This window comes from Phyllobates terribilis, unplaced genomic scaffold (assembly GCF_046119375.1).
Source record: "Phyllobates terribilis strain yellow unplaced genomic scaffold, ASM4611937v1 Scaffold_298__1_contigs__length_2340664, whole genome shotgun sequence".
NCBI classification, from domain to species: Eukaryota; Metazoa; Chordata; class Amphibia; order Anura; family Dendrobatidae; genus Phyllobates; species Phyllobates terribilis.
Window position 1 is genome coordinate 216,677 of NW_027363058.1, and position 25,901 is coordinate 242,577.

A 25,901-nucleotide genomic window follows, 5' to 3' on the forward strand; every position below is an offset into this window, starting at 1 on the left:
TTCTCTCCTCTGCTCCTGACTTGTTCTCTGCAGCTGACTGACTCTCTGCATCTGATCCTCTGCATCTGACCCTGATCTTAGTTGGTGCCCACCTTATATACACCCTCTATGTGTGAGCTCAGGTGACCAGCACCCAATGAGCTCCTATCTTTACCCAGGCTGCTCCCCCTATCTGCCCCTACACTACATGGGATGTACCACCCCCCTCCCACTCCAGCCAGGAACAGACTCGGTCGTACCTGCACATTTCTAAGTGGGAGTACCGTCGGCCTGTTCCCCGGAAATGGGATGTGTGTAGTGCATGCAGCCTACCGAGCTCAGTTCCACTCTCCATCCTTGCCCGGGAGTGGAATATCACACCTCTGGGTTGAGGTGCAATACTCCTGTAGCAGCCGAATCCTCAGGGTGCTACATTCCCCCCTGGTAAACCACAGCACGTCCTCGGGCTGTAAAGACAAAAACACCAAAACATACAAAAAAAATTTTTTTTTTCATATAAACATAATAAAACATATAAAACATTATATATATAAAACTTTTCATATAAACATTCTCGTCGTCTCTTGTTTCAGGTTCCTCCTCCGGACACTGTGCAACGTGTGTCCGGGAAAAGTGCGACAGTCTCTTAGAAAAACTGGTTTTACTATAAAACCGGTAGGGGGCGCTTTAGGACGCGCAACTATATACAGGGGAAGTTGGCCGCTCTCAGTCCTCGGCCAGGTAGAGGGAATGGGATGGCTGCTCACAGTCCTCAGCCTGTGGGATTAAGGGGTTAACGGGTAAACAGTTCACTCAGCTGGTCCCAACGGGGACTATATATATGTAGCAACAGTTTCAGTTTCTTTATACCCCGATTGGGTAACTATTTACATCACTTCTCTGCCGCACTCAACGGCGTCTTCCTCCTGCTCTTTGCTTGTAGCTGGTTGTAACTTCAGACCCGTCCGGCCATGTGAGCTGGCTGAACAAGTCCTCCCCCAGGTGTGGCACCCTTGGTTTTACGGGCGCGGGCGCGGTGGTGGTGGCGCCCGGGTTGCCCAGGCCTTGCGGCCAGGCCTGGGGCACCTGGAAGGTGAAGGGCACCGTTAATACGGCGGCGCCCTGGGCTACTTGGCCTTGCGACCAGGCCGGAGGCTCCGCAGAGGTAGGGGGCGCTGTTGGTGTTGCGGCGCCCGGGAATTCTAGGCCCTGCGACCAGGCTGGTGGTACTTCCTGCTTGGTCACGCTCGGGGTCGAGGCGTGTGACGTCACAGGGGTCGCGGCGGCGGCTTCCGGTTGGGGCCTAGTCTGCGTCGGTGACATGGCGTTTTCGGGCACAGCAGGGGGACTTTCGGACTCTGCGACGGGGAGCTGGGGCAGGTAAGCGGTGTCACGGCTTGGGGTATAGGCGTCCCCTTTACCTGCCTCCACTCGTTCGGCTCCCTCCTCGGCGCCGTCTCCGGCCTTGGGTCCTCCCGCGCCATCCTCAGAGGCGGTCTCCTTCCTCATCTCGGCTGGCGTGCTCCGGGTCTTGGTTTCAGCTTGCTGGGCCATCTCCCGGCTCCATTCCGCCAATATCTCGCGCTGTACCCGGGCCATCCTCCGTGCGAGGCCCTCCAGGGCAGTCTGTGCACACTCCCGGTCTCGGGGGAGCTGTGCAAGGACCTCCACTAGGCCTAGTGGGGTCGTGGTGTCCAGCAGGCTCCTGACCAACGGGTCGGTGCTGCTCTGCTCTTCTTCCAGCAGGCTCCTGGCCAGCGGGCCGGTGCTGCTCTGCTCTCTGGACATCTCCGGGTGAGCTTCTCTGCTACTCCTCTCCAGGCTTCTTGCCTCCGGGTGCGCTCGCTCCAGACTGCTCCAGGCGGCACCCATCTTCGCTCTCTTCTTTCGTCTCCTCCCACTTCGAGGGCGGTCCCGGGGCAACTCGGTGACTGTCAGCTCCAGGGGTAGTTCTTTCACGCTGACAGACACCTCCAGCATCACAGTCTCTGTTGGTGGGGGCGGTTTCCACTTTTGGCGCCATTTTCTGTCCCGGCCCACGATGGGAGGCGGCCTCTCACCCTCCTTTGGCACGCCCATAATGGCGTCCGCTGCTCTTCCAAGGCGGGAAATCTTCGGATTTGGCGGGAAGCGTCGCCCAGTGGCGGGAAACTCTGCAGATGGCGGGAACAAGCTGGAAATGGCGGACAATCGGCGGGAAACGACCTGTGATGGGGTCCGATGGCGTGGACCCTCCGGAACCGGCGGGAGACTTCTTTCTGAGGTAAACTTGCACTTTTCTTCAGGCACGCAGTACCCGGGTGTTGCGGGCACGTAATCCTGCCGACTACGCCAAAGTTGACGCGCCCCCTGGGACATATTCCTTTTTGAGGGGAATACCCGGCACCGGATCAGATGGGGGGTTGTAGTCTCCGAGCGGCTGTGACCCGGCCCGTGCCCAGGGCGTCAAGCTCAGTGTTATGTGGCAGTCCTACAGATGTTATTAAGAGTTCTTTTGTGTCGACTACGCCACCCGTTGTGATGCGGTCACTGTGGCCGCCGCTGCAGCAGGGTCCGCTGAGGCTGATGGTGGGTGCGCAGCTTGGTGGGATAACCCCCAATGGGAGGGGTATAGCCTCAGAGGGGACAGGCGCAGAGGATGGGGGTTGTGGTGGTGTAGTGCAGACGGCAGTGAAGACAGAGTCGGGTTGTGCAGTTAAGGGTGTTTACTTACTGCAGATGTTGTACTGGTCACTCCAGCTGCTAGTGACCACCCGAGCCGTGCTGCGTCCACCAGGTCCTGGATCCAGCCAACCCCCAAACAAGTCCGGAGCGTGGCCCTGAGCTCTCTTTCTGTCCCGTTCTCTGGCCGTCCCCACCAGTAATCCACCTAGGTCCAGCTCCCTCGGGCCTTCTGTTGGGACACCCTTGGCCCTGGGTTCCCTGACCCTTCATGTGGTGTGCCTTCGGGGTGGATGTGATGGGTGACCGTGGCAGACGCTGCCCACGGTCTCCGGTCTCTGGCTGGGGAATGTTTTTACCCCCACCAGCTTGGGTTCCGGTACCCTGATGCCGACTCTTCACCCGGTGCTTTTAGTTGGGATCTCAGAGTCCTTCTCTTCTGTGCTCTGGGTCTCTCTCTTTTCTCCTCTCTCACTCTGGGTCTTTGTCTTTCTTCTCTCCTCTGCTCCTGACTTGTTCTCTGCAGCTGACTGACTCTCTGCATCTGATCCTCTGCATCTGACCCTGATCTTAGTTGGTGCCCACCTTATATACACCCTCTATGTGTGAGCTCAGGTGACCAGCACCCAATGAGCTCCTATCTTTACCCAGGCTGCTCCCCCTATCTGCCCCTACACTACATGGGATGTACCACCCCCCTCCCACTCCAGCCAGGAACAGACTCGGTCGTACCTGCACATTTCTAAGTGGGAGTACCGTCGGCCTGTTCCCCGGAAATGGGATGTGTGTAGTGCATGCAGCCTACCGAGCTCAGTTCCACTCTCCATCCTTGCCCGGGAGTGGAATATCACACCTCTGGGTTGAGGTGCAATACTCCTGTAGCAGCCGAATCCTCAGGGTGCTACATAGTTATTTAGGTGAAAGCTCCAAAATGCTTGCCTAATATGTCTGTTTATCCAAAAGGAAGTAAAAAGGGAGAGCTAGAAAGATAGCATTGCATCACATTACATGGCAATGCAATGCACAGTTGCTGAAGTTGAACCAAAATGAGCTTGTAATCTGGCTTCTGCAACTTTGAACATGAAAAATCCAATGAGGAGAAGAAAAGCAAAGCCAAAGAGTCCATCCCAAAATCCGACAAACAAGCAAAATGAACAAAAAACATTGAATTCAATTCTTTCTGATTTTAGAAACTGCATTAAAGAAGGGGTGCACCGGTCCTGGAGATACTGCAATACCAGGTCAATGCGTGGAGTGGACACAGCAAGCTCTTTTTCCATCTCCCTGTTCTAAAAATCCATTTAATATATGGTCCCCAGATAGGGGACGTATCAGATATTAAACTGATAAGAACAGATACTACACTTGATCTTAGCCAAAAGGCCGAGAAGCGATAACCAGAATTGGTTTCAAACTACGGAGCCACCCAAGGATCCTGAAAAGTCCATTTGTGGAGATGAGCTCCTGGACTCCCGTTAAGAAGACATGTTGTCAACCTCTAGATCCCTTACATGCCTGCACTTTTCGGCTTGCTGCTGCTGCAATCCACGCGTTTTAGATCTGCATAACTCCACCTCTTTAAACACAGCACCTTCACCCCCTGCTGTTCCCACCCGCCTCAACACCGTTGGAAGGGAGGAGAACCAATTAAGGCGGGGGGTGGGGTGGAACGAGCAGCTGTCTACCCTTAGCAGGAGGGCTCCTGATTACATACCTCTCCTGCTGCTGCTGCTGCTGGCTGTCCAGCAGCAGACTGAAGGTGGCTGCTGCTGTGCACAGGTATATAAAGGCTCAGAGCCTATTATGACACGCGCAGCCAGCGTTCCATTGCCACATTCCATCTACTGCAGGCAGGATACCTGGCTGGCTGAATGTCGCTGAGAAGCTCACAGAGACCGCCATAAGCAACAGTTTAACAGAATGCCACAGACTAATCAACCAAACTTTTTGGGTTGGGTTCTCTTTTATAGTCTGCAGGCATTAAATGAAAGAAGTCAGTGTTCCAGCAGAAGGAGACAACGTTTCAGAAAAGGCATTGTAGCAAACCAAAAAAGAAATTTTAAGCGCAGCAGAGTAACCAGCGCACATACCTGTTAGCTCAGGTGAGTTTAAAAGGCTGCTGTTGATAACAAGGGCATTTGCTAAATAGATGGTGTGTGTGCAACAATATACTGAAAGGTCAATTATATTGTGCAGCTTATCTCACCACCTGTAGTTATTTAGGTGAAAGCTCCAAAATGCTTGCCTAATATGTCTGTTTATCCAAAAGGAAGTAAAAAGGGAGAGCTAGAAAGATAGCATTGCATCACATTACATGGCAATGCAATGCACAGTTGCTGAAGTTGAACCAAAATGAGCTTGTAATCTGGCTTCTGCAACTTTGAACATGAAAAATCCAATGAGGAGAAGAAAAGCAAAGCCAAAGAGTCCATCCCAAAATCCGACAAACAAGCAAAATGAACAAAAAACATTGAATTCAATTCTTTCTGATTTTAGAAACTGCATTAAAGAAGGGGTACACCGGTCCTGGAGATAGTGCAATACCAGGTCAATGCGTGGAGTGGACAGAGCAAGCTCTTTTTCCATCTCCCTGTTCTAAAAATCCATTTAATATATGGTCCCCAGATAGGGGACGTATCAGATATTAAACTGATAAGAACAGATTTTTTTTTGATTGAATATATCTTTTATTAGCACAAAAAATAAGTTAACAGACAGTGTACAGTGCCGCAGCCCAGTACACACAGAATTCTACATCATATTTACATAGCATGAGGATACGACGCACTAACTAGACACATCACACCCCTATGCTACACAAAACACTCAATCTGAAAGAAAAAGCATGTCAATCAATACAGTACGACGAACCGTGATAAGGGATGGGGATTGGGAAAAAGGGGATGGGGAGGGGAAAATCACAGGCCCGAAGCTTTATTGAAAGACAAGACACATAAGGGGAGAGGGGGAGGAGGGGTTTAGTCCTCGTCCTCGTCCTCCGGACCGTCCATGATGGAATAGTCTCTGAGCAGGCTGTGGATCAGCCTGCGGCAGTCCTGGATGGACATCCTCTCCCTCCTCAAGATGAGCCGGTTCCTGGCGACCCAAACGGCATCCTTGAAGCAGTTCATAAGGCGCCAAGCCTCCTGGATGGCTCCGACGGTATGAACCCCAGGGAAGAGTCCGTAAAGCACAGAATGGTGCGATAGGCTCGCCCTGGGGACAGAGTTCCTCAGGTCGTCCTCAAGTGCAGTCAATAGGCGCTGTGCAAATCCGCAGTCCCAAAAAGTGTGCAAAGATGTTTCCTCCACGAAGGGGCACCTTGGGCAGTACCGGGTCTTGCACAGGTTCCGGGCATGCATGAATGACCGGACGGGCAGTCCGCCCTGAATCGCCATCCACGACAAGTCCTTGTGCCCGTTGGTCAGCCTGTCAGACGACACATTTGTCCACACAGTCTCCAGCATGTCCTGGTGAAGTCCTGTGATGTTCTCCACGTCATCCTTGGCTCTGATTAGCTTGTGGATAGTTTTGGGCTTCCACAAGTCGGGCTTGAGTCCCTCCAGTTGATGCTCCCCCACAAATCGAACGACGTCTCCGTAGAACCATGGCGTCGTCCAGTTGTAGGGGAAGGAGCTGTCCCACTTGTCCCAGCCGAGTCGCCTCCAAAGAGGAAGCAGGAAGAAGCGAGACATGGACCTGCCCGCGGAGCCATTCTTGACTTGCAAAGTCCGGCGGACACAATCACACACAAAAGAGGATCGCAGGAGGGTGGGTTTATCTGGAACGCCCTTCCCACCCTTGCGAGGCTCCTTGTACATGACGGCCCGCCTGACTCTGTCCATCTTGGATCCCCAGACAAAGTGAAACACTGTCCTGGTAATGGCCCTGCACACAGTGACGTGTGGGGGCCAGGCCTGCGCCGTGTACTGCAAGACGGGCAGGACCTCATTACGCAGGACGAGTGCCTTACCCTCACAAGTGAGGTGTCTGAGGCTCCAGAGTCCGATCCGTTGCTTCACCTTGGCCAAGCGTTCTTGCCAGGACTTGAGGGCCGCTCCTTCCTTCCCGAACCAGACTCCCAGCACCTTGAGGAAATCCGGTTGAATGTTGAAGGGGAAGGGGGCGGAGGAGGCCGGCTGCCAATCCCCGAAGAGCATGGCTTCCGACTTCCTGCAGTTGACTTTGGCCCCTGAAGCCCGGCCGAACCTCTCACACGTCTGGACGAGGGCGTCGACTGAACCACGATCAGCGCAGAAGACGGTGACGTCGTCCATGTAGAGCGAGCACTTGACCTCGTGTCGTCCCGGACCCGGTGCGGTGATCCCTCTGATCTCTCCATTCTGCCGGATAGCCTCTGCGAAGAGTTCTATAACACAAACAAAAAGAAGAGGTGATAGAGGGCAGCCTTGTCTGACCCCAGAGAGGACAGGGAAGGGGTCAGTCTTCCAGCCGTTCACCAACACCGAGCTGTGGATATCAAAATACATCAGACGGACATACGAACAAAACATGTTACCCAAACCTAACCGGTGCAGAGCTCGGCCCATGAACTCGTGGGAAACCCGGTCGAAGGCCTTCTCCTGATCCAAGGAGACCAGGGCCGCGTGTGCGCGGCGGACCTTGATGTACTCGACCGTGTCCCGCACGAGAGCGAGGCTGTCTGCGATGCGACGTCCAGGGATGCCGCAGGTCTGGTCCGGGTGGATGATCCGTCCGATGACCGTCTTAAGTCGTGTCGCCATCGTCTTGGCCAGGATCTTGTAGTCCACGTTGAGCAGAGTGATGGGACGCCAATTCCTCAGGTCGCACCTCTCTCCCTTCCGCTTGTACAGGATCGTGACCATTCCTTCCCTCAAAGATGGAGGCATTCTACCCTCCACCACCATCTCCTCGTACAGGTCCAACAGGTCCGGACAGATGAGGTCTCCCAGCGCTACATAGAGCTCCGCTGGAAGACCATCACTGCCCGGGGTCCTGCCGGTCCTAAAGGATTTAGCGGCAGAGAGCAATTCGCCCACCATCAGAGGTTTGTCCAAGGCTGCCGTGCCTGCAGGATCAAGATGGTTAGTGATACCTGACAGGAACTTATCAGCAGCGTCGGGGTCGGTAGTCTTGTGGGAGTAGAGTTCGCTGTAGAAGTCGCTGACGACCCTCATCACGTCCTCCTTCCCACGTCGCATGTTTCCGCTCTCATCTCGCAGCTCGTTCAGGGGCGTGTGACCGGCATGAAGTTTCCTGAAAAAGAATGAGTTACATTTCTCACCCTTCTCCAGATTCTCCACTTTGGAACGGAAGATGATTCGCTTGGACTCCTCCTCAAAGTGCCTTTTCAGGCTCTTCTTGGTCTCCTCCAGCTCCTCCCTCACGTCCCAGCCGCAGTGAAGAAGGTCCTGCAGCGACCGCAGCTCGCGCTGCAGCCCTCTGAAGTCCCTCCTCTTCTCACACGCCTGTTGTCGACCCTTGGCCTGAAAGAAACAGCGAAACTCAAGTTTAACATATTCCCACCAATCAGAGACTGTTTGGAAGCTACCCTTGTAGGACTGCCACATTGCGTAGGCTGCTCTCAGCTCCTCCACGACTTCATCCTGAGCCAGCAGAGCACAATTCAGCTTCCAGGAGCCGGGGCCGGACGGAAAACCGTCGCCGAGGACACCTTGTAAGTGAATGGCTCTGTGGTCGGAGAAGAAGCAGGAGACCATCGAGTGCCTACTCTGCCTGACTGCCCGAGAGGTGAACACAAAGTCAATCCTGGAGCGGAGTGAGCCATCGGGTCGGCTCCACGAATAGTTCGTGGAGCCTCTCCCCATGGAGCCCACCACGTCCTGAAGAGAGGCCTCGGTTACCATCTCGATGAGCAGCTTGGACGTGATGTCCAACTTGGCAGATGTGCCAGAACTACGACCGTCCTCCTCGATGGGGCAGTTGAAATCCCCGGCCATCACTAAGGTCCTGGTGGTGGCAAGCTGAAGCTGCAGGGTCTGGAAAAGCTCCAAACGCTCATTCTTCAGTGGGGACGCATACACGTTGATGAACCTGACAGGTTCTCCCGCCCAGTTGCCATCTACAACAAGAGCCCTGCCGCAGATGAGCTCCTGGACGGACTCAAGCGTGAATGCGCCCCCCCTGATCAGAATTGCGACCCCCGCAGACTTGCAGTCACCCCCACCGGACCAGTAGGATGGACCGTGGGACCACTCCCTGGCCAGATGTTTGAAGGACCTAGAGGAGGGAAGGGAACATTCCTGCAACATATAAACATCACACAACTGGGAAGTAAGGAAGGCATAAATAGTCTGACGTCTGAACTTGTCCTTGATGCTCCTGACATTAATGGAAAATAAGTTAATATTAGCCATCATGTAGGGAAAAAAGAAAAAGTTAGCGCAGGCAATACACCTTAGTTACCACTCCGGTCGGGTGGTCCCTCGTCGGTGTTGACTGCTGGTGACGGGATCACCAGCAGGCCCTCTTCCTCCATCTGGTCAAGCAGCGCGGCCTCAATCTCGGCGACCACCAGTTCCTCCTCTTCTGGCTCGGCCACCAGGGTCTCAACCATGTGCTCCATCTCTTCTGGCTCAGGGAGGGTATCCTCCTTTTCGCCTACGAAATCCAGAATCTTCTTTTTGGAGGATTCAGTAGCAGGGCTGTCCTCCACCTTCCTCTTTCCCCGGGTTGGAACTGGGGAGACAAGAAGGGGAAAATCCTCCTCGGAATAGATAGCGGCGGGTGGAGGAAAGGTTAATTCCACCGCTACCATGGTCTGGGGAGGGAGAGTGGCTGCCGGGGCAGGGGAAAGGACACCTGCTGAGGAGTAGGGGAAGGAGGAAGAGGAAGTGGAATCCTCAGCAGGGGTGGCCGGGGTGGGGGGGGATTGGACGGGGGTGGCAGGGGGAGGGATCGAGAGAGGGGTGACAGAACTCTTACCCTCCTTTGACTTTTTCTTCTGCTTCGGAGCTGCTGGGACCGTCGCTGGGGCTTTGGCCACCGACTCCTTGACCGCTTTGGCCTTGGTCGTCTCGGCCTTGGCCGCTGGGGCCTTGGTCGTCGCGTCCTTGACCTTCACAGGCCTGGTCGTCGGGGCCTTGTCCTCCGTAGCTGGGGTCGTCGCAACCACCGATGCCCAGGATCTCTCACGCCTGGGGCAATCCTTGTACAGATGAGCCGCCAGCCCACACAGGTTGCAGGACGTCTTCTTCGGGCAGTCCTTCGAGCTGTGTCCCGTCACTCGACAAATCCTGCAGGCATCCTCCTTGCAGTCCTTCATCTCGTGGCCGTTCTTGCCGCATCTCCTGCAGTTCCGCGGCATGTCCGGGTAATAGATGAGGCCGTAGGAGTTGCCCAGGGAGAATGTCGGGGGCAGGTGCCGAAGTCCGTCTGAGTACGCCAGGTCCCTGTGAAGTCTAACGGTCACCGACCACTTACCTGTCCAGAAGCCGAGTCCATTCAGGATGTGAGAGGGTTCCTTCACAACCAAACAGAAGCGTCTCAGGAAGGTACAGATGTCTTGGCCTGGGGTGTGCGGGTTGCGCATGGAGACCGTGATCCTCCTTTCATCCCTCTGGATAGGGCAGCTACCTGTAAAGGCAGAGAAAGAATTATCCGGTCCTTTTGCGCTTACCATTTCCCAGAACCTCCTGCAGGTGTTCACAGTGGCGAAGGTGACGAAGAAGATCCCCGTCAAGAAGGTCTGGATGCTGAGGGTGTCCGACCTGGAGAAGCCTCGATCCAGCAGCATCTTCTGGCAGAACACGTCCGAGGACATGTCCGGCACCCTCCCATCCACTTCCTTCAGCTTCAGGGCCACCGTCTGCCGCATCCATGGCTCCAGGGCTGGAGCTTCGTGGCGGGGCTTCTGGGGTCCCTTCTGCTGGCCAGTCGTGGAGGCAGAGTCCTTGGGGTCAGAATCGGCTCCTGGCTGGGCCCTCCTGGCTGTCCCCAGCTCCAGGCTCTTCTTTTCGGCCTTCCTCGCAGCGCTTGCCATGGCTTTCCTCCTGCAGTTACTTCTTGGAGCTGGATCTGGAACTCTTCCCGGAATGGGTGGAGCTATGCAGATTCTTCTCCCATCGTGTTCTGGACAAATTCCCCGAAAGGTCTTTGTCTCGATGATTTTCTTCCTCGAAGATTCCACAGGACAGCCCGATTCTTCTCCGAGTCTTCGTCTTCTTCTGGATTCTTTAGAGCTTCTTCCTCCCACCGATATCCGCCTTCGTTCTCTGATGTCAGCTGGGCTCCGAAGCTCTTCTCCTTCCGAGTTCGATCGCTCTCGTCAAGTGTAGATCGTAGCTCTTGTGTTCTTAAAAGAACAGATACTACACTTGATCTTAGCCAAAAGGCCGAGAAGCGATAACCAGAATTGGTTTCAAACTACGGAGCCACCCAAGGATCCTGAAAAGTCCATTTGTGGAGATGAGCTCCTGGACTCCCGTTAAGAAGACATGTTGTCAACCTCTAGATCCCTTACATGCCTGCACTTTTCGGCTTGCTGCTGCTGCAATCCACGCGTTTTAGATCTGCATAACTCCACCTCTTTAAACACAGCACCTTCACCCCCTGCTGTTCCCACCCGCCTCAACACCGTTGGAAGGGAGGAGAACCAATTAAGGCGGGGGGTGGGGTGGAACGAGCAGCTGTCTACCCTTAGCAGGAGGGCTCCTGATTACATACCTCTCCTGCTGCTGCTGCTGCTGGCTGTCCAGCAGCAGACTGAAGGTGGCTGCTGCTGTGCACAGGTATATAAAGGTTCAGAGCCTATTATGACACGCGCAGCCAGCGTTCCATTGCCACATTCCATCTACTGCAGGCAGGATACCTGGCTGGCTGAATGTCGCTGAGAAGCTCACAGAGACCGCCATAAGCAACAGTTTAACAGAATGCCACAGACTAATCAACCAAACTTTTTGGGTTGGGTTCTCTTTTATAGTCTGCAGGCATTAAATGAAAGAAGTCAGTGTTCCAGCAGAAGGAGACAACGTTTCAGAAAAGGCATTGTAGCAAACCAAAAAAGAAATTTTAAGCGCAGCAGAGTAACCAGCGCACATACCTGTTAGCTCAGGTGAGTTTAAAAGGCTGCTGTTGATAACAAGGGCATTTGCTAAATAGATGGTGTGTGTGCAACAATATACTGAAAGGTCAATTATATTGTGCAGCTTATCTCACCACCTGTAGTTATTTAGGTGAAAGCTCCAAAATGCTTGCCTAATATGTCTGTTTATCCAAAAGGAAGTAAAAAGGGAGAGCTAGAAAGATAGCATTGCATCACATTACATGGCAATGCAATGCACAGTTGCTGAAGTTGAACCAAAATGAGCTTGTAATCTGGCTTCTGCAACTTTGAACATGAAAAATCCAATGAGGAGAAGAAAAGCAAAGCCAAAGAGTCCATCCCAAAATCCGACAAACAAGCAAAATGAACAAAAAACATTGAATTCAATTCTTTCTGATTTTAGAAACTGCATTAAAGAAGGGGTGCACCGGTCCTGGAGATACTGCAATACCAGGTCAATGCGTGGAGTGGACAGAGCAAGCTGTTTTTCCATTTCCCTGTTCTAAAAATCAATTTAATATATGGTCCCCAGATAGGGGACGTATCAGATATTAAACTGATAAGAACAGATACTACACTTGATCTTAGCCAAAAGGCCGAGAAGCGATAACCAGAATTGGTTTCAAACTACGGAGCCACCCAAGGATCCTGAAAAGTCCATTTGTGGAGATGAGCTCCTGGACTCCCGTTAAGAAGACATGTTGTCAACCTCTAGATCCCTTACATGCCTGCACTTTTCGGCTTGCTGCTGCTGCAATCCACGCGTTTTAGATCTGCATAACTCCACCTCTTTAAACACAGCACCTTCACCCCCTGCTGTTCCCACCCGCCTCAACACCGTTGGAAGGGAGGAGAACCAATTAAGGCGGGGGGTGGGGTGGAACGAGCAGCTGTCTACCCTTAGCAGGAGGGCTCCTGATTACATACCTCTCCTGCTGCTGCTGCTGCTGGCTGTCCAGCAGCAGACTGAAGGTGGCTGCTGCTGTGCACAGGTATATAAAGGTTCAGAGCCTATTATGACACGCGCAGCCAGCGTTCCATTGCCACATTCCATCTACTGCAGGCAGGATACCTGGCTGGCTGAATGTCGCTGAGAAGCTCACAGAGACCGCCATAAGCAACAGTTTAACAGAATGCCACAGACTAATCAACCAAACTTTTTGGGTTGGGTTCTCTTTTATAGTCTGCAGGCATTAAATGAAAGAAGTCAGTGTTCCAGCAGAAGGAGACAACGTTTCAGAAAAGGCATTGTAGCAAACCAAAAAAGAAATTTTAAGCGCAGCAGAGTAACCAGCGCACATACCTGTTAGCTCAGGTGAGTTTAAAAGGCTGCTGTTGATAACAAGGGCATTTGCTAAATAGATGGTGTGTGTGCAACAATATACTGAAAGGTCAATTATATTGTGCAGCTTATCTCACCACCTGTAGTTATTTAGGTGAAAGCTCCAAAATGCTTGCCTAATATGTCTGTTTATCCAAAAGGAAGTAAAAAGGGAGAGCTAGAAAGATAGCATTGCATCACATTACATGGCAATGCAATGCACAGTTGCTGAAGTTGAACCAAAATGAGCTTGTAATCTGGCTTCTGCAACTTTGAACATGAAAAATCCAATGAGGAGAAGAAAAGCAAAGCCAAAGAGTCCATCCCAAAATCCGACAAACAAGCAAAATGAACAAAAAACATTGAATTCAATTCTTTCTGATTTTAGAAACTGCATTAAAGAAGGGGTGCACCGGTCCTGGAGATACTGCAATACCAGGTCAATGCGTGGAGTGGACAGAGCAAGCTGTTTTTCCATTTCCCTGTTCTAAAAATCAATTTAATATATGGTCCCCAGATAGGGGACGTATCAGATATTAAACTGATAAGAACAGATACTACACTTGATCTTAGCCAAAAGGCCGAGAAGCGATAACCAGAATTGGTTTCAAACTACGGAGCCACCCAAGGATCCTGAAAAGTCCATTTGTGGAGATGAGCTCCTGGACTCCCGTTAAGAAGACATGTTGTCAACCTCTAGATCCCTTACATGCCTGCACTTTTCGGCTTACTGCTGCTGCAATCCACGCGTTTTAGATCTGCATAACTCCACCTCTTTAAACACAGCACCTTCACCCCCTGCTGTTCCCACCCGCCTCAACACCGTTGGAAGGGAGGAGAACCAATTAAGGCGGGGGGTGGGGTGGAACGAGCAGCTGTCTACCCTTAGCAGGAGGGCTCCTGATTACATACCTCTCCTGCTGCTGCTGCTGCTGGCTGTCCAGCAGCAGACTGAAGGTGGCTGCTGCTGTGCACAGGTATATAAAGGCTCAGAGCCTATTATGACACGCGCAGCCAGCGTTCCATTGCCACATTCCATCTACTGCAGGCAGGATACCTGGCTGGCTGAATGTCGCTGAGAAGCTCACAGAGACCGCCATAAGCAACAGTTTAACAGAATGCCACAGACTAATCAACCAAACTTTTTGGGTTGGGTTCTCTTTTATAGTCTGCAGGCATTAAATGAAAGAAGTCAGTGTTCCAGCAGAAGGAGACAACGTTTCAGAAAAGGCATTGTAGCAAACCAAAAAAGAAGTTTAAGCACAGCAGAGTAACCAGCGCACATACCTGTTAGCTCAGGTGAGTTTAAAAGGCTGCTGTTGATAACAAGGGCATTTGCTAAATAGATGGTGTGTGTGCAACAATATACTGAAAGGTCAATTATATTGTGCAGCTTATCTCACCACCTGTAGTTATTTAGGTGAAAGCTCCAAAATGCTTGCCTAATATGTCTGTTTATCCAAAAGGAAGTAAAAAGGGAGAGCTAGAAAGATAGCATTGCATCACATTACATGGCAATGCAATGCACAGTTGCTGAAGTTGAACCAAAATGAGCTTGTAATCTGGCTTCTGCAACTTTGAACATGAAAAATCCAATGAGGAGAAGAAAAGCAAAGCCAAAGAGTCCATCCCAAAATCCGACAAACAAGCAAAATGAACAAAAAACATTGAATTCAATTCTTTCTGATTTTAGAAACTGCATTAAAGAAGGGGTGCACCGGTCCTGGAGATACTGCAATACCAGGTCAATGCGTGGAGTGGACAGAGCAAGCTCTTTTTCCATCTCCCTGTTCTAAAAATCCATTTAATATATGGTCCCCAGATAGGGGACGTATCAGATATTAAACTGATAAGAACAGATACTACACTTGATCTTAGCCAAAAGGCCGAGAAGCGATAACCAGAATTGGTTTCAAACTACGGAGCCACCCAAGGATCCTGAAAAGTCCATTTGTGGAGATGAGCTCCTGGACTCCCGTTAAGAAGACATGTTGTCAACCTCTAGATCCCTTACATGCCTGCACTTTTCGGCTTGCTGCTGCTGCAATCCACGCGTTTTAGATGTGCATAACTCCACCTCTTTAAACACAGCACCTTCACCCCCTGCTGTTCCCACCCGCCTCAACACCGTTGGAAGGGAGGAGAACCAATTAAGGCGGGGGGTGGGGTGGAACGAGCAGCTGTCTACCCTTAGCAGGAGGGCTCCTGATTACATACCTCTCCTGCTGCTGCTGCTGGCTGTCCAGCAGCAGACTGAAGGTGGCTGCTGCTGTGCACAGGTATATAAAGGCTCAGAGCCTAATATGACACGCGCAGCCAGCGTTCCATTGCCACATTCCATCTACTGCAGGCAGGATACCTGGCTGGCTGAATGTCGCTGAGAAGCTCACAGAGACCGCCATAAGCAACAGTTTAACAGAATGCCACAGACTAATCAACCAAACTTTTTGGGTTGGGTTCTCTTTTATAGTCTGCAGGCATTAAATGAAAGAAGTCAGTGTTCCAGCAGAAGGAGACAACGTTTCAGAAAAGGCATTGTAGCAAACCAAAAAAGAAATTTTAAGCGCAGCAGAGTAACCAGCGCACATACCTGTTAGCTCAGGTGAGTTTAAAAGGCTGCTGTTGATAACAAGGGCATTTGCTAAATAGATGGTGTGTGTGCAACAATATACTGAAAGGTCAATTATATTGTGCAGCTTATCTCACCACCTGTAGTTATTTAGGTGAAAGCTCCAAAATGCTTGCCTAATATGTCTGTTTATCCAAAAGGAAGTAAAAAGGGAGAGCTAGAAAGATAGCATTGCATCACATTACATGGCAATGCAATGCACAGTTGCTGAAGTTGAACCAAAATGAGCTTGTAATCTGGCTTCTGCAACTTTGAACATGAAAAATCCAATGAGGAGAAGAAAAGCAAAGCCAAAGTGTCCATCCCAAAATCCGACAAACAAGCAAAATGAACAAAAAACATTGAATTCAATTCTTTCTGATTTTAGAAACTGCATTAAAGAAGGGGTGCACCGGTCCTGGAGATACTGCAATACCAGGTCAATGCGTGGAGTGGACAGAGCAAGCTCTTTTTCCATCTCCCTGTTCTAAAAATCCATTTAATATATGGTCCCCAGATAGGGGACGTATCAGATATTAAACTGATAAGAACAGATTTTTTTTTTTTTATCGAAAGCCCGAATTCGTGTACAAAACCCGAGTGCGCTTAAAAAAGTGACAAGTGCCACAAAAAAAAGTGCACTAGGATGCTGGTCTTCTTGAAACCCTCTCCAAAAGGAGAAGGGTCCCCCAAACCATTCCCTGTCCCTCCGAGCCAGAAGGCCACAGCGAGGCACAGGGACAAATAGCCACCTCCAGCCGGAGCCAGAGGCGACCCAATCTTACCCTCAATACCTGCCCGAGTTCTCACCCGAGCAAGGCACTGGGAGCCAAAGACTGTGCTCCCCTCCCGGAAGAGGGGAGCCAACAACGCTCTCCTCCCGAAAGAGGAGAGCCAGGGGGGTTCAGGGGGGAGCGGAACCTGATGGCCACACACTCCCCCCCTAGACCTGCCAAGAGAGGAACCCGTAAGGGAACCGCATCCCGACAAAATCCTAGTAAGGACGTGGACACACGTGAAAAAGTGGACACACAGTGACAAAAAAAAATTAAATAAATAGTGAAGGTTTCACAGTATAATACTGCCCGGACCTTCGACCGGGAATTGAAAAATTCCCCATCCTAAGGCCAGAAGGCCCGGAATAAGGGTGTGTGTGAAGAAAGAAATATTGAAGTGCTAGTGCAAATGTGCCATAAACTCAAGTGGGGTTCCCAATCCCAGTGAGTTAAGGCACCCCAGGGTCACCACTCCTGGGGCACTTCACACTTCGGGCTTTCGATCTTCCCCGGCCCAATGGCGTCGATCCTGGGGGGCCATGCTTTCCACCAGATGACTATATTAGCCACCTGGCGTACTAACAAGCACCTAAACCCCAGTGTGCATAATGTATCAATCTACTAGGGCGGCCAACATCCAAAACCGCCTTTTCGAAAGATACTACACTTGATCTTAGCCAAAAGGCCGAGAAGCGATAACCAGAATTGGTTTCAAACTACGGAGCCACCCAAGGATCCTGAAAAGTCCATTTGTGGAGATGAGCTCCTGGACTCCCGTTAAGAAGACATGTTGTCAACCTCTAGATCCCTTACATGCCTGCACTTTTCGGCTTGCTGCTGCTGCAATCCACGCGTTTTAGATCTGCATAACTCCACCTCTTTAAACACAGCACCTTCACCCCCTGCTGTTCCCACCCGCCTCAACACCGGTGGAAGGGAGGAGAACCAATTAAGGCGGGGGGTGGGGTGGAACGAGCAGCTGTCTACCCTTAGCAGGAGGGCTCCTGATTACATACCTCTCCTGCTGCTGCTGCTGCTGGCTGTCCAGCAGCAGACTGAAGGTGGCTGCTGCTGTGCACAGGTATATAAAGGCTCAGAGCCTATTATGACACGCGCAGCCAGCGTTCCATTGCCACATTCCATCTACTGCAGGCAGGATACCTGGCTGGCTGAATGTCGCTGAGAAGCTCACAGAGACCGCCATAAGCAACAGTTTAACAGAATGCCACAGACTAATCAACCAAACTTTTTGGGTTGGGTTCTCTTTTATAGTCTGCAGGCATTAAATGAAAGAAGTCAGTGTTCCAGCAGAAGGAGACAACGTTTCAGAAAAGGCATTGTAGCAAACCAAAAAAGAAATTTTAAGCGCAGCAGAGTAACCAGCGCACATACCTGTTAGCTCAGGTGAGTTTAAAAGGCTGCTGTTGATAACAAGGGCATTTGCTAAATAGATGGTGTGTGTGCAACAATATACTGAAAGGTCAATTATATTGTGCAGCTTATCTCACCACCTGTAGTTATTTAGGTGAAAGCTCCAAAATGCTTGCCTAATATGTCTGTTTATCCAAAAGGAAGTAAAAAGGGAGAGCTAGAAAGATAGCATTGCATCACATTACATGGCAATGCAATGCACAGTTGCTGAAGTTGAACCAAAATGAGCTTGTAATCTGGCTTCTGCAACTTTGAACATGAAAAATCCAATGAGGAGAAGAAAAGCAAAGCCAAAGAGTCCATCCCAAAATCCGACAAACAAGCAAAATGAACAAAAAACATTGAATTCAATTCTTTCTGATTTTAGAAACTGCATTAAAGAAGGGGTGCACCGGTCCTGGAGATACTGCAATACCAGGTCAATGCGTGGAGTGGACAGAGCAAGCTCTTTTTCCATCTCCCTGTTCTAAAAATCCATTTAATATATGGTCCCCAGATAGGGGACGTATCAGATATTAAACTGATAAGAACAGATACTACACTTGATCTTAGCCAAAAGGCCGAGAAGCGATAACCAGAATTGGTTTCAAACTACGGAGCCACCCAAGGATCCTGAAAAGTCCATTTGTGGAGATGAGCTCCTGGACTCCCGTTAAGAAGACATGTTGTCAACCTCTAGATCCCTTACATGCCTGCACTTTTCGGCTTGCTGCTGCTGCAATCCACGCGTTTTAGATCTGCATAACTCCACCTCTTTAAACACAGCACCTTCACCCCCTGCTGTTCCCACCCGCCTCAACACCGTTGGAAGGGAGGAGAACCAATTAAGGCGGGGGGTGGGGTGGAACGAGCAGCTGTCTACCCTTAGCAGGAGGGCTCCTGATTACATACCTCTCCTGCTGCTGCTGCTGCTGGCTGTCCAGCAGCAGACTGAAGGTGGCTGCTGCTGTGCACAGGTATATAAAGGCTCAGAGCCTATTATGACACGCGCAGCCAGCGTTCCATTGCCACATTCCATCTACTGCAGGCAGGATACCTGGCTGGCTGAATGTCGCTGAGAAGCTCACAGAGACCGCCATAAGCAACAGTTTAACAGAATGCCACAGACTAATCAACCAAACTTTTTGGGTTGGGTTCTCAATTATAGTCTGCAGGCATTAAATGAAAGAAGTCAGTGTTCCAGCAGAAGGAGACAACGTTTCAGAAAAGGCATTGTAGCAAACCAAAAAAGAAATTTTAAGCGCAGCAGAGTAACCAGCGCACATACCTGTTAGCTCAGGTGAGTTTAAAAGGCTGCTGTTGATAACAAGGGCATTTGCTAAATAGATGGTGTGTGTGCAACAATATACTGAAAGGTCAATTATATTGTGCAGCTTATCTCACCACCTGTAGTTATTTAGGTGAAAGCTCCAAAATGCTTGCCTAATATGTCTGTTTATCCAAAAGGAAGTAAAAAGGGAGAGCTAGAAAGATAGCATTGCATCACATTACATGGCAATGCAATGCACAGTTGCTGAAGTTGAACCAAAATGAGCTTGTAATCTGGCTTCTGCAACTTTGAACATGAAAAATCCAATGAGGAGAAGAAAAGCAAAGCCAAAGAGTCCATCCCAAAATCCGACAAACAAGCAAAATGAACAAAAAACATTGAATTCAATTCTTTCTGATTTTAGAAACTGCATTAAAGAAGGGGTGCAACGGTCCTGGAGATACTGCAATACCAGGTCAATGCGTGGAGTGGACAGAGCAAGCTCTTTTTCCATCTCCCTGTTCTAAAAATCCATTTAATATATGGTCCCCAGATAGGGGACGTATCAGATATTAAACTGATAAGAACAGATACTACACTTGATCTTAGCCAAAAGGCCGAGAAGCGATAACCAGAATTGGTTTCAAACTACGGAGCCACCCAAGGATCCTGAAAAGTCCATTTGTGGAGATGAGCTCCTGGACTCCCGTTAAGAAGACATGTTGTCAACCTCTAGATCCCTTACATGCCTGCACTTTTCGGCTTGCTGCTGCTGCAATCCACGCGTTTTAGATCTGCATAACTCCACCTCTTTAAACACAGCACCTTCACCCCCTGCTGTTCCCATCCGCCTCAACACCGTTGGAAGGGAGGAGAACCAATTAAGGCGGGGGGTGGGGTGGAACGAGCAGCTGTCTACCCTTAGCAGGAGGGCTCCTGATTACATACCTCTCCTGCTGCTGCTGCTGCTGGCTGTCCAGCAGCAGACTGAAGGTGGCTGCTGCTGTGCACAGGTATATAAAGGCTCAGAGCCTATTATGACACGCGCAGCCAGCGTTCCATTGCCACATTCCATCTACTGCAGGCAGGATACCTGGCTGGCTGAATGTCGCTGAGAAGCTCACAGAGACCGCCATAAGCAACAGTTTAACAGAATGCCACAGACTAATCAACCAAACTTTTTGGGTTGGGTTCTCTTTTATAGTCTGCAGGCATTAAATGAAAGAAGTCAGTGTTCCAGCAGAAGGAGACAACGTTTCAGAAAAGGCATTGTAGCAAACCAAAAAAGAAATTTTAAGCGCAGCAGAGTAACCAGCGCACATACCTGTTAGCTCAGGTGAGTTTAAAAGGCTGCTGTTGATAACAAGGGCATTTGCTAAATAGATGGTGTGTGTGCAACAATATACTGAAAGGTCAATTATATTGTGCAGCTTATCTCACCACCTGTAGTTATTTAGGTGAAAGCTCCAAAATGCTTGCCTAATATGTCTGTTTATCCAAAAGGAAGTAAAAAGGGAGAGCTAGAAAGATAGCATTGCATCACATTACATGGCAATGCAATGCACAGTTGCTGAAGTTGAACCAAAATGAGCTTGTAATCTGGCTTCTGCAACTTTGAACATGAAAAATCCAATGAGGAGAAGAAAAGCAAAGCCAAAGAGTCCATCCCAAAATCCGACAAACAAGCAAAATGAACAAAAAACATTGAATTCAATTCTTTCTGATTTTAGAAACTGCATTAAAGAAGGGGTGCACCGGTCCTGGAGATACTGCAATACCAGGTCAATGCGTGGAGTGGACAGAGCAAGCTCTTTTTCCATCTCCCTGTTCTAAAAATCCATTTAATATATGGTCCCCAGATAGGGGACGTATCAGATATTAAACTGATAAGAACAGATTTTTTGATTGAAGCTGCATCCAAGGCACTGAAAAATGTGACCGAAGTCACACCAAAACAGCGCACGAGGCGAGGATTCATGTGGACCCTTCCCGGAGGAGAGGGTCCCCAATAAACCATCCCCATCCCTCCGAGCCAGAAGGCCACAGCGAGGGTCGGGGATCTCCGATGCTCTCTCTTGCCGAAGCCAGAGAAGAGCCGTTTTCGTGCTCCCAGCGTCCAGCTAGGCTGCCACCCTAGTGGAGCTGGAGCCTGTGTTGGTTTCTCAGCCCAAAGCTGACCGGACCTCCGACCGGGTTTATAAAAATTCCCCTTCCTAGCCCGGAGGCCAGGAATAGGGGGTGTTGCTCAGAAAGTATGATTGGCAAAGGTGCGGCGTGCTACGAAGCCCAAGTCTTTCTGGGGTTCCCAGTCCCAGTAAGCTTGGACTCCCACCAGGGCGCCTACTCCTGGGGCACATTGCTCCAAAGCCCTCACACTTACCCAGCCTAGTGACTTCGATCCTGGAGGGCCATGTTTTCCATCAGATGACTCTATGAGCCACCTGGCGTACTAACAAGTGCACCAAACCAGTGTGTAATGTGCATCAATTTACTAGAGCAGCCCAAGGACAAAACCGCCTTTTCAAAAGATACTACACTTGATCTTAGCCAAAAGGCCGAGAAGCGATAACCAGAATTGGTTTCAAACTACGGAGCCACCCAAGGATCCTGAAAAGTCCATTTGTGGAGATGAGCTCCTGGACTCCCGTTAAGAAGACATGTTGTCAACCTCTAGATCCCTTACATGCCTGCACTTTTCGGCTTGCTGCTGCTGCAATCCACGCGTTTTAGATCTGCATAACTCCACCTCTTTAAACACAGCACCTTCACCCCCTGCTGTTCCCACCCGCCTCAACACCGTTGGAAGGGAGGAGAACCAATTAAGGCGGGGGGTGGGGTGGAACGAGCAGCTGTCTACCCTTAGCAGGAGGGCTCCTGATTACATACCTCTCCTGCTGCTGCTGCTGCTGGCTGTCCAGCAGCAGACTGAAGGTGGCTGCTGCTGTGCACAGGTATATAAAGGCTCAGAGCCTATTATGACACGCGCAGCCAGCGTTCCATTGCCACATTCCATCTACTGCAGGCAGGATACCTGGCTGGCTGAATGTCGCTGAGAAGCTCACAGAGACCGCCATAAGCAACAGTTTAACAGAATGCCACAGACTAATCAACCAAACTTTTTGGGTTGGGTTCTCTTTTATAGTCTGCAGGCATTAAATGAAAGAAGTCAGTGTTCCAGCAGAAGGAGACAACGTTTCAGAAAAGGCATTGTAGCAAACCAAAAAAGAAATTTTAAGCGCAGCAGAGTAACCAGCGCACATACCTGTTAGCTCAGGTGAGTTTAAAAGGCTGCTGTTGATAACAAGGGCATTTGCTAAATAGATGGTGTGTGTGCAACAATATACTGAAAGGTCAATTATATTGTGCAGCTTATCTCACCACCTGTAGTTATTTAGGTGAAAGCTCCAAAATGCTTGCCTAATATGTCTGTTTATCCAAAAGGAAGTAAAAAGGGAGAGCTAGAAAGATAGCATTGCATCACATTACATGGCAATGCAATGCACAGTTGCTGAAGTTGAACCAAAATGAGCTTGTAATCTGGCTTCTGCAACTTTGAACATGAAAAATCCAATGAGGAGAAGAAAAGCAAAGCCAAAGAGTCCATCCCAAAATCCGACAAACAAGCAAAATGAACAAAAAACATTGAATTCAATTCTTTCTGATTTTAGAAACTGCATTAAAGAAGGGGTGCACCGGTCCTGGAGATACTGCAATACCAGGTCAATGCGTGGAGTGGACAGAGCAAGCTCTTTTTCCATCTCCCTGTTCTAAAAATCCATTTAATATATGGTCCCCAGATAGGGGACGTATCAGATATTAAACTGATAAGAACAGATACTACACTTGATCTTAGCCAAAAGGCCGAGAAGCGATAACCAGAATTGGTTTCAAACTACGGAGCCACCCAAGGATCCTGAAAAGTCCATTTGTGGAGATGAGCTCCTGGACTCCCGTTAAGAAGACATGTTGTCAACCTCTAGATCCCTTACATGCCTGCACTTTTCGGCTTGCTGCTGCTGCAATCCACGCGTTTTAGATCTGCATAACTCCACCTCTTTAAACACAGCACCTTCACCCCCTGCTGTTCCCACCCGCCTCAACACCGTTGGAAGGGAGGAGAACCAATTAAGGCGGGGGGTGGGGTGGAACGAGCAGCTGTCTACCCTTAGCAGGAGGGCTCCTGATTACATACCTCTCCTGCTGCTGCTGCTGCTGGCTGTCCAGCAGCAGACTGAAGGTGGCTGCTGCTGTGCACAGGTATATAAAGGCTCAGAGCCTATTATGACACGCGCAGCCAGCGTTCCATTGCCACATTCCATCTACTGCAGGCAGGATACCTGGCTGGCTGAATGTCGCTGAGAAGCTCACAGAGACCGCCATAAGCAACAGTTTAACAGAATGCCACAGACTAATCAACCAAACTTTTTGGGTTGGGTTCTCTTTTATAGTCTGCAGGCATTAAATGAAAGAAGTCAGTGTTCCAGCAGAAGGAGACAACGTTTCAGAAAAGGCATTGTAGCAAACCAAAAAAGAAATTTTAAGCGCAGCAGAGTAACCAGCGCACATACCTGTTAGCTCAGGTGAGTTTAAAAGGCTGCTGTTGATAACAAGGGCATTTGCTAAATAGATGGTGTGTGTGCAACAATATACTGAAAGGTCAATTATATTGTGCAGCTTATCTCACCACCTGTAGTTATTTAGGTGAAAGCTCCAAAATGCTTGCCTAATATGTCTGTTTATCCAAAAGGAAGTAAAAAGGGAGAGCTAGAAAGATAGCATTGCATCACATTACATGGCAATGCAATGCACAGTTGCTGAAGTTGAACCAAAATGAGCTTGTAATCTGGCTTCTGCAACTTTGAACATGAAAAATCCAATGAGGAGAAGAAAAGCAAAGCCAAAGAGTCCATCCCAAAATCCGACAAACAAGCAAAATGAACAAAAAACATTGAATTCAATTCTTTCTGATTTTAGAAACTGCATTAAAGAAGGGGTGCACCGGTCCTGGAGATACTGCAATACCAGGTCAATGCGTGGAGTGGACAGAGCAAGCTCTTTTTCCATCTCCCTGTTCTAAAAATCCATTTAATATATGGTCCCCAGATAGGGGACGTATCAGATATTAAACTGATAAGAACAGATACTACACTTGATCTTAGCCAAAAGGCCGAGAAGCGATAACCAGAATTGGTTTCAAACTACGGAGCCACCCAAGGATCCTGAAAAGTCCATTTGTGGAGATGAGCTCCTGGACTCCCGTTAAGAAGACATGTTGTCAACCTCTAGATCCCTTACATGCCTGCACTTTTCGGCTTGCTGCTGCTGCAATCCACGCGTTTTAGATCTGCATAACTCCACCTCTTTAAACACAGCACCTTCACCCCCTGCTGTTCCCACCCGCCTCAACACCGTTGGAAGGGAGGAGAACCAATTAAGGCGGGGGGTGGGGTGGAACGAGCAGCTGTCTACCCTTAGCAGGAGGGCTCCTGATTACATACCTCTCCTGCTGCTGCTGCTGCTGGCTGTCCAGCAGCAGACTGAAGGTGGCTGCTGCTGTGCACAGGTATATAAAGGCTCAGAGCCTATTATGACACGCGCAGCCAGCGTTCCATTGCCACATTCCATCTACTGCAGGCAGGATACCTGGCTGGCTGAATGTCGCTGAGAAGCTCACAGAGACCGCCATAAGCAACAATTTAACAGAATGCCACAGACTAATCAACCAAACTTTTTGGGTTGGGTTCTCTTTTATAGTCTGCAGGCATTAAATGAAAGAAGTCAGTGTTCCAGCAGAAGGAGACAACGTTTCAGAAAAGGCATTGTAGCAAACCAAAAAAGAAATTTTAAGCGCAGCAGAGTAACCAGCGCACATACCTGTTAGCTCAGGTGAGTTTAAAAGGCTGCTGTTGATAACAAGGGCATTTGCTAAATAGATGGTGTGTGTGCAACAATATACTGAAAGGTCAATTATATTGTGCAGCTTATCTCACCACCTGTAGTTATTTAGGTGAAAGCTCCAAAATGCTTGCCTAATATGTCTGTTTATCCAAAAGGAAGTAAAAAGGGAGAGCTAGAAAGATAGCATTGCATCACATTACATGGCAATGCAATGCACAGTTGCTGAAGTTGAACCAAAATGAGCTTGTAATCTGGCTTCTGCAACTTTGAACATGAAAAATCCAATGAGGAGAAGAAAAGCAAAGCCAAAGAGTCCATCCCAAAATCCGACAAACAAGCAAAATGAACAAAAAACATTGAATTCAATTCTTTCTGATTTTAGAAACTGCATTAAAGAAGGGGTGCACCGGTCCTGGAGATACTGCAATACCAGGTCAATGCGTGGAGTGGACAGAGCAAGCTCTTTTTCCATCTCCCTGTTCTAAAAATCCATTTAATATATGGTCCCCAGATAGGGGACGTATCAGATATTAAACTGATAAGAACAGATACTACACTTGATCTTAGCCAAAAGGCCGAGAAGCGATAACCAGAATTGGTTTCAAACTACGGAGCCACCCAAGGATCCTGAAAAGTCCATTTGTGGAGATGAGCTCCTGGACTCCCGTTAAGAAGACATGTTGTCAACCTCTAGATCCCTTACATGCCTGCACTTTTCGGCTTGCTGCTGCTGCAATCCACGCGTTTTAGATCTGCATAACTCCACCTCTTTAAACACAGCACCTTCACCCCCTGCTGTTCCCACCCGCCTCAACACCGTTGAAAGGGAGGAGAACCAATTAAGGCGGGGGGTGGGGTGGAACGAGCAGCTGTCTACCCTTAGCAGGAGGGCTCCTGATTACATACCTCTCCTGCTGCTGCTGCTGCTGGCT

General features: G+C 49.6%; 12 non-coding genes and 3 pseudogenes across 12 annotated transcripts; all 15 read right to left on the minus strand.

Moving 5' to 3' along the window:
* Positions 1 to 3,844: 3,844 nt before the first annotated feature.
* LOC141220631 (U2 spliceosomal RNA) lies at positions 3,845 to 4,035 on the minus strand. The gene has a single exon (XR_012288836.1). It is a non-coding gene; the product is annotated as a U2 spliceosomal RNA (small nuclear RNA).
* A 1,115-nt stretch (positions 4,036 to 5,150) lies between these two features.
* LOC141220664 (U2 spliceosomal RNA) lies at positions 5,151 to 5,346 on the minus strand. Its single transcript, XR_012288868.1, has one exon. It is a non-coding gene; the product is annotated as a U2 spliceosomal RNA (small nuclear RNA).
* A 5,564-nt stretch (positions 5,347 to 10,910) lies between these two features.
* LOC141220732 (U2 spliceosomal RNA) lies at positions 10,911 to 10,988 on the minus strand (annotated as a pseudogene).
* Positions 10,989 to 12,103: 1,115 nt separating this feature from the next.
* Positions 12,104 to 12,294, minus strand: LOC141220637 (U2 spliceosomal RNA). The gene has a single exon (XR_012288842.1). It is a non-coding gene; the product is annotated as a U2 spliceosomal RNA (small nuclear RNA).
* Positions 12,295 to 13,409: 1,115 nt separating this feature from the next.
* On the minus strand, positions 13,410 to 13,600 carry LOC141220638 (U2 spliceosomal RNA). The gene has a single exon (XR_012288843.1). It is a non-coding gene; the product is annotated as a U2 spliceosomal RNA (small nuclear RNA).
* A 1,114-nt stretch (positions 13,601 to 14,714) lies between these two features.
* On the minus strand, positions 14,715 to 14,905 carry LOC141220792 (U2 spliceosomal RNA). The gene has a single exon (XR_012288933.1). It is a non-coding gene; the product is annotated as a U2 spliceosomal RNA (small nuclear RNA).
* Positions 14,906 to 16,017: 1,112 nt separating this feature from the next.
* Positions 16,018 to 16,202, minus strand: LOC141220682 (U2 spliceosomal RNA). The gene has a single exon (XR_012288877.1). It is a non-coding gene; the product is annotated as a U2 spliceosomal RNA (small nuclear RNA).
* Positions 16,203 to 16,996: 794 nt separating this feature from the next.
* LOC141220772 (U2 spliceosomal RNA) lies at positions 16,997 to 17,088 on the minus strand (annotated as a pseudogene).
* Positions 17,089 to 18,203: 1,115 nt separating this feature from the next.
* On the minus strand, positions 18,204 to 18,394 carry LOC141220793 (U2 spliceosomal RNA). The gene has a single exon (XR_012288934.1). It is a non-coding gene; the product is annotated as a U2 spliceosomal RNA (small nuclear RNA).
* Positions 18,395 to 19,509: 1,115 nt separating this feature from the next.
* LOC141220623 (U2 spliceosomal RNA) lies at positions 19,510 to 19,700 on the minus strand. The gene has a single exon (XR_012288828.1). It is a non-coding gene; the product is annotated as a U2 spliceosomal RNA (small nuclear RNA).
* Positions 19,701 to 20,815: 1,115 nt separating this feature from the next.
* On the minus strand, positions 20,816 to 20,997 carry LOC141220648 (U2 spliceosomal RNA). The gene has a single exon (XR_012288853.1). It is a non-coding gene; the product is annotated as a U2 spliceosomal RNA (small nuclear RNA).
* Positions 20,998 to 21,522: 525 nt separating this feature from the next.
* On the minus strand, positions 21,523 to 21,638 carry LOC141220745 (U2 spliceosomal RNA; annotated as a pseudogene).
* A 1,115-nt stretch (positions 21,639 to 22,753) lies between these two features.
* On the minus strand, positions 22,754 to 22,944 carry LOC141220794 (U2 spliceosomal RNA). Its single transcript, XR_012288935.1, has one exon. It is a non-coding gene; the product is annotated as a U2 spliceosomal RNA (small nuclear RNA).
* Positions 22,945 to 24,059: 1,115 nt separating this feature from the next.
* Positions 24,060 to 24,250, minus strand: LOC141220795 (U2 spliceosomal RNA). The gene has a single exon (XR_012288936.1). It is a non-coding gene; the product is annotated as a U2 spliceosomal RNA (small nuclear RNA).
* Positions 24,251 to 25,365: 1,115 nt separating this feature from the next.
* LOC141220796 (U2 spliceosomal RNA) lies at positions 25,366 to 25,556 on the minus strand. The gene has a single exon (XR_012288937.1). It is a non-coding gene; the product is annotated as a U2 spliceosomal RNA (small nuclear RNA).
* Positions 25,557 to 25,901: the final 345 nt, after the last annotated feature.